Source organism: Zalophus californianus, chromosome 9 (genome assembly GCF_009762305.2).
Source record: "Zalophus californianus isolate mZalCal1 chromosome 9, mZalCal1.pri.v2, whole genome shotgun sequence".
Taxonomy (NCBI): domain Eukaryota; kingdom Metazoa; phylum Chordata; class Mammalia; order Carnivora; family Otariidae; genus Zalophus; species Zalophus californianus.
The window spans coordinates 121,352,276-121,361,840 of NC_045603.1; positions in this window are offsets into that span (position 1 = coordinate 121,352,276).

Consider the following 9,565-nt stretch of genomic DNA (forward strand, 5'->3'; position numbering starts at 1 on the left):
GTAAAGCATGTTAGGAAGCTGTAAGTGCTAAGAAGAAAAATAGGGGTTGAGCGATTGGAGAGAGAAGGGAGGTGGTGCTGAACATGGGCTAGTCTGGAAGGCGGCCTGGAGGAGGGGCCAGCAAGTGCTTTGCAGAGATCCTGAGCCTGAGCTGGGGGCCCGTGGGGTGGGCAGCCGGGAGGCCACTACCCGGGGAGAGGGTTGGCCCAGGCAAGATTGTGAAGATGAACCCCTGGAGGAGTCCGTGAGTCTCCAGGACGGGAGTGCCACACGCAGTGTTTACAATAGACTTGTGACCAGGTAAGAGGCACAAAGCTGATCTCCAGTCCCAGGGAAGGAAAGTGGGCTGAGGCATGCTGGCCTGGGCACGCTGTGTGGAGTGCGTGGTATATACTCTGCCCCTGTGTGTTTCAAAGCCAGATATTTTAAAGGTCAGCTATATGGTCCAAACTATTGGGAAGGTTATGTGGTAATTGTCAAAAAAGAAAAAAACTTTCTGCCACTGCTCTCTTAAAAGTCTCTCAATTGGGAGACCCCAAAATTTGAAAGTAAGGACTCCCAGTCTGAAGTTTCACATTCCAGTAAATCTTCCAGTCCTATTGGAGAGCTTAAAGACATACTTACTCCTTCCTTTATTTACTTCCTCTATGGCTTGAACCATAGCGTGAAATCAATCATCTCATTCTTTTTCAATGCCATTGAGCCCTGATTAATTTCTGACATAGAAAATGTGGTATCAACGTGTGCACACCTAATGTTTGAGAGTCACTGGCGGAATTCTCAGAGGCTTCGGGGCTTGCTTCCTTCGTGACTTCTAGATTAGGGTGTAATCCCAATAACTGCTGGTTTAGAACCTTGTATTTTCCTTCATAGCTCTTACTGCTGTTTTGGTCGTATATTTATGTATAAGATAATTTATTTAATAATTTGTTTAACAACTGCATCTAGACTATAAGCTTCGGTAGGGCAGAGGCAGGCTCTGCTTTGATATGATTTTATGCTTAGCATGTACTCAGGAATAGACACATAGCATGCACCCAGTAAAGTGACAGGGTTGTTATTAATGATTGGATTAAGTGTATTAGGAGGAGGTGGAGGTGAAGAGCCACAGTGCTTTCCTGTTCTCCTTTTGAGCATGATGATGCCATACACAGAAGCACCTCCTTCAATGCTTTTGACACTGGTTATAGAGCAGAGCCTTGGGACCCTCAGGGAGGTCCACCTCATGACTAGGTAGGTCTACCTTCATGGTAGGTAACGAACGCTTCTTAGATGAGGGTAAGAAATTGTAGGATAGGGGCGCCAGGGTGGCTCAGACGGTTAAGCGTCTGCCTTCGGCTCAGGTCATGGTCCCAGGGTCCTGGGATCGAGCCCCGCATCGGGCTCCTGCTTGGCGGGGAGCCTGCTTCTCCCTCTCCCACTCCCCCCTGCTTGTGTTCCCTCTCTCGCTGTGTGTCTCTCTCTGTCAAATAAATAAATAAAATCTTTAAAAAAAAAAAAAAGAAATTGTAGGATAGGTCATCAGATTTCCCTTTGTGTCAGTGTGTTTGTGACAGTGTGTGTGTGCACACGTGTGTGCTCAAATATGCACATGATATCGTCAGTTCCCAAATGTGTTAATATAATCAAATAGAATATGGTCAAGTAAATTAACTTTTTGAGGCTTCACTTTCTCATGATGTCTACTTTATTGAATTAGAAACAATGTATATAAATTATTAGCACAGTGCCCTGTATGCAATAGGTAACCAAGAAATGGTAATTATTAGTTTTGCTATTGGTACAAAAAAGGACATTATCTTGTCTCTCCAATTAATGCAGTATCATTAGGACTTTCTTATTTCATTAAATGTACTTTTGAATCATCATTTTCCTGGGCCACAGCGTCCACTTTATGTTGGGCTCATAATTTTTTGAGTAATTTTCCTTGTCGAAAATGTAATTTTTCCCCATTTTTTTTTACAATGTAAATAACCCTGCAGAGAACATCTGTGTATATAAAACTTTGTCTAAGTGTCTGCTTATTTCTTTAGGATGGATTCCTAGAAGAGGCAATGATGAATGTAAGTATACAGACTTTGTGTAGAAACTCCTTTTCTGTAATGTTAAATTGCTTTCCTGAAAGTCCAAGCCAGTTGTTTTCCCAATTATAGAGTAAATTGGTACAACAACTTCACTGCATTTTTGACATCATGAAGTGTCTGTTTTTAAATTTCTTCCTGGTCTAATAGTCAAAATAGTATCTGATTGTCATTTTAATAGGCATATTTGAATGCCAGTGATTTTGAACATTTATATATCCCTGAAATACTTTGTTCACTGGGCTCCTGACACACTCCACTCCACTGCTCTTTCCTTCGCTTCACTGTTTGTTCTTCTTCAGCTTCTCAACTGCTTCATGTTGGAATGTCCCAAGAGCCAGTCATTAGGCCACATTTTTTTTTCTTTATCTACATTCACTTTTTGGATGATCTCATTGGTGCCATGGCCTTAAATACAATATTTATGTCAGACACTCCTAAATTTATATCTCTATTCCAGACATCTCTTTTGAACTTCAGACCCATAAATCCATTTTCTGTTCAACATCTTCACTTAGATGTCTTACACAAATAAAAAAGACATTTCAAACATAAGATGTTCTACACTGAGCTTCTAATGTTCCTTTACAAACTTGTTCATTTTTCAGTCTTGCTCATCTTCGTTAACGGCCACTCCATTCTTCCAGATTCAGCCCCAAAGCCTGGACTTGTAGTTGACTCTTCTTTCTCTCACCTTCCACGTCTGACACTTTAGCAGGCCCTTGGCTCTCCCTTCAGATGTGGCCATGATCCAATCAATTTTCAACATTTTCATTGCTTCATTGTAATATAGTTTTTTTTTCCCCCTTCTTAATGCACCGGACCCATTTTTGAGGCCCCAGCTAGAGTCTGGTCTGTTTCCTTTCTCAAGCAGCCAATTAAGTCCACCCCACTCAGCTACTTCCCTTAATGGGCTCTCCCATTCGGGACCACTGCACACCCATCCTAACTGCCTCAGGGGCGGGTATCCGACAACTGCTAAGAGCCCCTATGCCCCAGAACCGGCAAAATTATTCAAACTATCCAAGCCACGAAGGCCCCCATGGAAACCTTGCTGACCCCACCCTGCGTGTCACACATGAGCTCCTTCTTATAGCCCCAGCTGGCTGTTACCTTGTCCCTGGTTGCAATCCCCCACGTGACCCTGCCCAGGAGCCTTCTCCCCTTCACAGATATGAGTAATAGAGTTCTGCCCTTTATCATAACCTCACTGTGCTATGTCCCCCATCGCAAAACCTTTCAATCTCATAGAACATCCACCCCAGCCCAAGTTACGTTCGTTACCTCTCGCCTGGACGACTGTATCTACCTGCTGTCTGGTCCCATCTGAAGCCACGTAATTTTCTGTTGGAGGTCAGCTCTTGTTGCACAACTGCTCGGGACTCTCCCCTGGTTTCACCTCTCACTCGGGTTCATACTGGCCTTATTTTCTCTCTGACCTTTTTTCTCTCTGACTCTCTGCCTAACTCACTCTTCACAAGCCATTCTGACATGCTTGCTGTTTCTTGAACGTGCCAGGAATGTTTCCCCCATGTGGCCTTTGTACTTGCTGTTCCCTTTGAAATACTCCCAGGTCGTGACTCAAGCGTTACCTTTCCTGAGTGTCTACTTAAAGTGAGAAATCCACTTCTCTAACATCTGTGATCTCCTTTCTTGGTTGTATTTTTCCACTTAGCATTTATTTTCTAACTTTTTACATTGAGGATTATCAAGATATTGTTTTATTGTCTGTCTTGCCCCCCTAGAATGTAAATACATAAGGGCAAGGGATTTCTGTTGCTTTCTTCCGTCTCAAAGGCAGCCCAGAGTAGTGGCCAGAGCACAGCCCCCAGGGTTGCATCTGGTCTCTGCCTCTTACTTGCTGGATGACTGCTGATGGGTGATTGCTCAACCCACTAAGTCCCTCGGCTTCCTCTTCTGTAACACGGTATCTTAACTGCTATAGGTTGGTGGCTTACAAACAAACATTTATTTCTCACAGTTCTGGAGGCTGGGAAGTCCTAGACCAAGGTGCTGACAGATTTGGTGTCTGGTGAGAACCTTCCTCCCCTGCTCACAGATGGCTGTTTTCTGGTTCTGTCAGCACATGGTGGGAGGGGCAGGGGAGCTCTCTGGGGTCTCTCTCTCTTTTTTTATAAGATTTTATTTATTTATTTATTTGAGAGAGAGAGAGAGAGAGAGAGAGCATGAAAGAGCACAAGCGGGGTGAAGGGCTGAGGGAGAAGCAGACTCCCTGCCGAGCAGGGAGCCCACATGGGACTCGATCCTGGGACTCCAGGATCATGACCTGAGCCGAAGGCCGACGCTCAACCAACTGAGCCACCCAGGTGCCCCTGGCGTCTCTTTTATAAAGGCACTAATCCCATTCATGAGGGCTCCATCCTCATGACCTAATCACCTCCTAAATTCCCACTTTCAAATACCATGACATTTGGGACTTAGGTTTCCACCCATGATTTTTGAGGGGACATAGACTTTCAGCCTCTAGCACATGAGAATAGTAAGAGCACCTGCCTAAGGTAATAAAATAATTCAATAATTTAATATTTGTAAGGTGCTTAGATTGGTGCCTGGCACAAGAAAAATAGTATGTGAGTATTTGTAAAACAAATACATTGCTGAATTTCCAGCACACAAAATAGTACGTGGCTCTTGGAGGGGTGATCAGTAAGTACTCATTGAATAAATCCTCAAAATAAAATACACGGCAAATGGAAATCCAGTTCTGCAGTGTGAGGGTGTGCTGTTGAATGTGCTTTGTTTGCTATACCCAGGTGGGTCTACTATCACATTACAAAGAGACATCTGCTGTGAGGAGCTTCCTGAGCAATGGGCATCTTTGTGCGGAAACATTCTTATTGTGGCAAGCGGGAGACTCCTGTCGCAGAAGGGGGAAGAGAGGATTGGCAAGGGTTTCTGACTCACTAGGGCTGAGAAGAATGACAAGAAATATACATTTGGTCTTTGTCCCGGTTTCCTGGCACCGAGCTCCTAAATCCTTTGGCATTTCCTGAGTGATAAGAATGATATGGGGTGTCTTTTGTTCTAAGGAGGAGACTCTCAGTGGACCCTTTGATAGCTTCGGGATGGGGGCCAGTCACCAGAAAGACCAAGGCAGGATAAGAAAGTTGGAACTTTCAACCCCACCCCTGGTCTCCAGGGAGGGGAGAGGGGCTGGAAATTAAGTTAATCTCCAATGGCCAATGATTTAATCCATGGTGACTATTGTAATGGAATCTCCATGAGAACACCTAAACAATGGGGTTTGGGAGCTGCTAGGTTAGTGAGCACTTCAAAATGCTTGGGAGGGTGGTGTACGCAGAGAGGAAGTGGAAGCCCCATACCTTACCCTATGCATCTCTTCCACTGGCTATTTCTGAGATGTATCCTTCATGATAAACTAGTAATAGTAAGTAGTCCGCTTTCCCTGAGTCCTGGGACCACTCTAGCAAATTATCGAACCCAAGGAGGGGGTCGTAGGAATCCCTGATTTATAGTTGGTCTTTCAGAAGTATGGGTGGTTCAGGATTTTCTATTGGTGTCTGATGTGGGAACAGTCCGGTGGGACTGAACCCTTAACCTTTGGGGTCTGCACTAACTCCAGGCAGTTAGTGTCAGGACTGAGTTGAATTATAGGACACTCAGCTGGTGTCCAGAAAGTTGGAGAATTGGTTGGTGTGGGAAACAAGCCAACCAACCACACATTTGGTGTTCTGTGGGCAGAAACAGGGGCTGGAATCTGTGCCTTAGTCTATCAGTATAAAGCAGGTTTGCACAAGCTTAAAACGTGTTACATCTTATGAATTATATTTGAAACTACCTTGAGATATGTTGGAAATATGTTCCTCATTTTGCTTAGAAGCAGACATATAAAAATAGTTCTTTGAATAACACTCAGAGGTCCTGATTTTTCTGTAAAATTGTAAATAACCAAATGAATACATTTTTTAAAAGGCAGGTAACTTTTTAAACACTATAGCCAAATGGTCTTCCTCTAGGCTTATCATTGTATTTTGCTATTTAATATTTTATTTTTCCTCACTCAGATTGAAAGCTCCCTCCTTTTCCCTCTGGTAAGTCTCTTGGAACGGGGAACTGAAGAGACTGTCCTAGATGTGGGGAGAAATGAGACTTTCAGGGAGGATGAGTCAGACGACTCCAAGGCAAGTAGTTTCCCTCCTGTGCAATTTCTAGTTTGAAAGGCTTATTTCCCAGTCTTTTTTCCCAGGTAATTGTTCCTCTCTACTTTTTTTTTTTTTCTTATATTTATCTCCTTAAGGACTAAGGCAGCATTTTTGGGGACAAAAATCAATGCATCTTTCATAAGCAACAATGATAACTAAGTTTTGTTGAGTGTTATGGCATAACACAAAGGAAAATATTTTAGGTCATTTATTTGTTACAATAATCTTAGGAAGTCAGTACTATTTTAATCCTCCCTTTATAGATGAAGAAATCTGGCCCCGAGAGGTCAGTTGTGTGATGTCACAGAGCTTGTGCCCTTAATTGCTTACGTGGACAGGTATCCGCGGACCTGAGATCTCATATTATTGGCACAGAGAAAAGACTTGTCTCAGGAAACTGACATATGTAAACCCAAGAGCAGATGCTCCTCAGTGAGTTCTTGATGATATGGGGACCCTGGTTTGACATTTATGAGAAGGGTTTCAAAAAGCAATCACCACCGGACCTTCCTTCCTGTCTTAGCGGGGACTGAATGTTTTCATGCTTCTGAGCCATGACTGTCAGGTCACTTATCAGTTGTGGTTTTATGTCAAGGAAATCAAACTGACCGCAGCAGTCTGTCTGAAGTAAGTGAACTCCCACCCCAGGGCCTCAATAAAGCTTCATATCAGGACATAAAGTAAAACACAGGAAAGTCCACGTGGCTGCCCCTCCCCCTCCACGCACATCCTCTCTGCCAGTTTACTGTGTATGGTCCGCTGGGGAGTCTCCTGCCGTATCCAAGCTCTTGTTCTCACTGTTCCAACAGCTGTGCTCCTTTCTTCTTCGCCTTAAGTACTGTTTAACCCGCCGAAAGCTGGTTTTGTTCAAGTAACATACCTTTCTTCAAGAAAACGACATCTAATTAAATTCCAAAGGACACCATTTTATGAAAGGGATGGTTCCCTTTTTGCAAGTCGCCATTTGTCTTTCTGGAGATGTGCTGTTGCATGTTCAGCATCTTGCTTCAAGGCATCCTGATGCGGATTTAAAACATTAGAGAAAGAAATAAGATGCAAGGTTCTATGGCATTTATTTATTTATTTAAAGATTTTATTTATTTATTTGACAGAGAGAGACACAGAGAGAGAGGGAACACAAGCAGGGGGAGTGGGAGAGGGAGAAGCAGGTCCCCCGTGGAGCAGGGAGCCCGATGCGGGGCTCGATCCCAGGACCCTGGGATCATGACCCGAGCTGAAGGCAGACGCTTAACAACTGAGCCACCCAGGCATCCTGGTTCTATGGCATTTAAAATAATTTATGCATCCCATCCTCTAGGCTTACAGCCAAAATGCAGCAGGAGATATTCGCTTCACATTCTACCAAGGCTTGCACCACATTGAATCCTTTTGGAAGGAAATCTAAATTGCAATTGTAAAAAGAAATCCAGGGAGAAAAAGCCCAATGTTATTCTGCAACTCCAAAAGTTCACCAGGAAAAATGTCAGGAGAATATCTGGTAGAAGTTCAAAGGCTGCAAGTAAAGTTTGTTGCAGCTATTAAGAGCAATGCGTATTAAAAAGGGGTCAATTAACATTTATCAAGAGATGCTGGCCTTTGCGAAGTATATTTACTCTGGGAGGCCAAGCACATTTCCTGTGACTTTAAAGTAATAACAACTGGTGGAAAAGAATAAACCCATTCCTGGGGGTGGGGTGGGGTGCCGACAAGGCCTAGATTTGCAAACTCTACGGGATTCTCATTGGTTTTCTCTCTTGGACATGTTTTTGAAATTTCCAAAAACCATAATGGCCCTTCATTTAGACTTGAAGAAGAAGTGTAGATGACATTTCTGAATGTCTGGATCGAGGAAATCAGAACCAGCTAAGGCAATGGTTTCCAGTCAGAAATTCTATCTTTTCTCTACCCTGCACTCTCGTCTGACCTTCTTGTATTCGTGCTAAGCCCCGGGTAGTACGGTGGGTGTGTGAAATGTGGCCGCCTGTAAACGGGAGGCATACGGGAGTATCCCAAAACTGTTGGCTTCTGTTCCACCAGCTCCTTACATCTCCAAGGCCCAAGCTCCTCTCTCCTGTAATTAGAACACACTTAAGCTGGAAAGCCAATGTCTCTAAATGCAGAACATCCTTTATGACGGACATCTTCATAGTTTCCCCGATGACTAAATCAGGTATTTATCTGGTTCCTTGGAGAGCTCTGAAATACTTCATGGACTCTCAAATTATGCAGAGGCAGTTTGCATTGAAATCATCTTGCTGTGGACTGCTTCAAATCTCTGAGGCTTTGTCTTTAGTGTCGGTCAATCTTATTGACTTATCGCTTCCCCACTGGGTCTGAGATCTAGTTCTGCTCTTCCCTGACATTTGACTATAACCATGCTGGAAGCTTTGTCATGCCTCAGATCCCCACTGGCCTCTGAAATCAATTGATCTTTCCAACCAATTCCTTTCTGTAATTTGGATTTGCTGAGCTTTCTAATACCCACAGATAGTCCTGACCGACATTTACTAATTCATTAATTCTAAGGACAACTCCATGGGTTAACTATTAATGTTGAAAAAATCATTTGGAGGCGCCTGAGTGGTTCAGTCAGTTAAACATCTGACTCTTGTCATGATCTTGGGGTCGTGAGATCGAGCCCCACGTTGGGCTCTGCACTCAGTGCAGAGTCTGCTTGAGATTCTCTCTCCCTCTCCCTTTGCCCCTCCCCCATCATGCTCTATCTCAAATAAATAAATAAATCTTAAAAAAAATCATTTGCTCATTTATTTCAGGGACAGCACCTTAAATTCAAACCTCAACTACTTTAATTAATACTTAAGTCTATCTTGACCATAAGGAAATTGACGATATCTGTCTTTTCCCATGTTATCCTCATCGCCGAGGAAATTTAACCTCTACCTCGGGCAGTCTTGGTTGTCTGGGTTTCCTGGGACTTTTAGAAGATGGAGAAAGGTGTTCTTGTTGTTGAAAGAGTTGGGTACAACCAGGGAGGTCCCGCTGATTGCACGTGAAAGCGTATCAGATTGTGCTGTGCTATTTCCTTGGGAAATAGAACGGGAATGTATAATTTGCTGGAAGGGGTTGGCTGCAGGGGAGGCGGGCATTTCACACTTGCTGATGGGCTTGGGAGAGGACCAAAGACATGGAGGCTAAGATCTGGGAGAAAGAACTGTAGTCATGGCACAGTGGCCAGACCTAAGCAGTTGTTTCCAGAATGGTCTCTCCACTTTCTCCCAGGGCAATTCACCCATCACTTCGCCTTTGGGGTGATCTTTCTAGAAGAGTGGGATTATATGG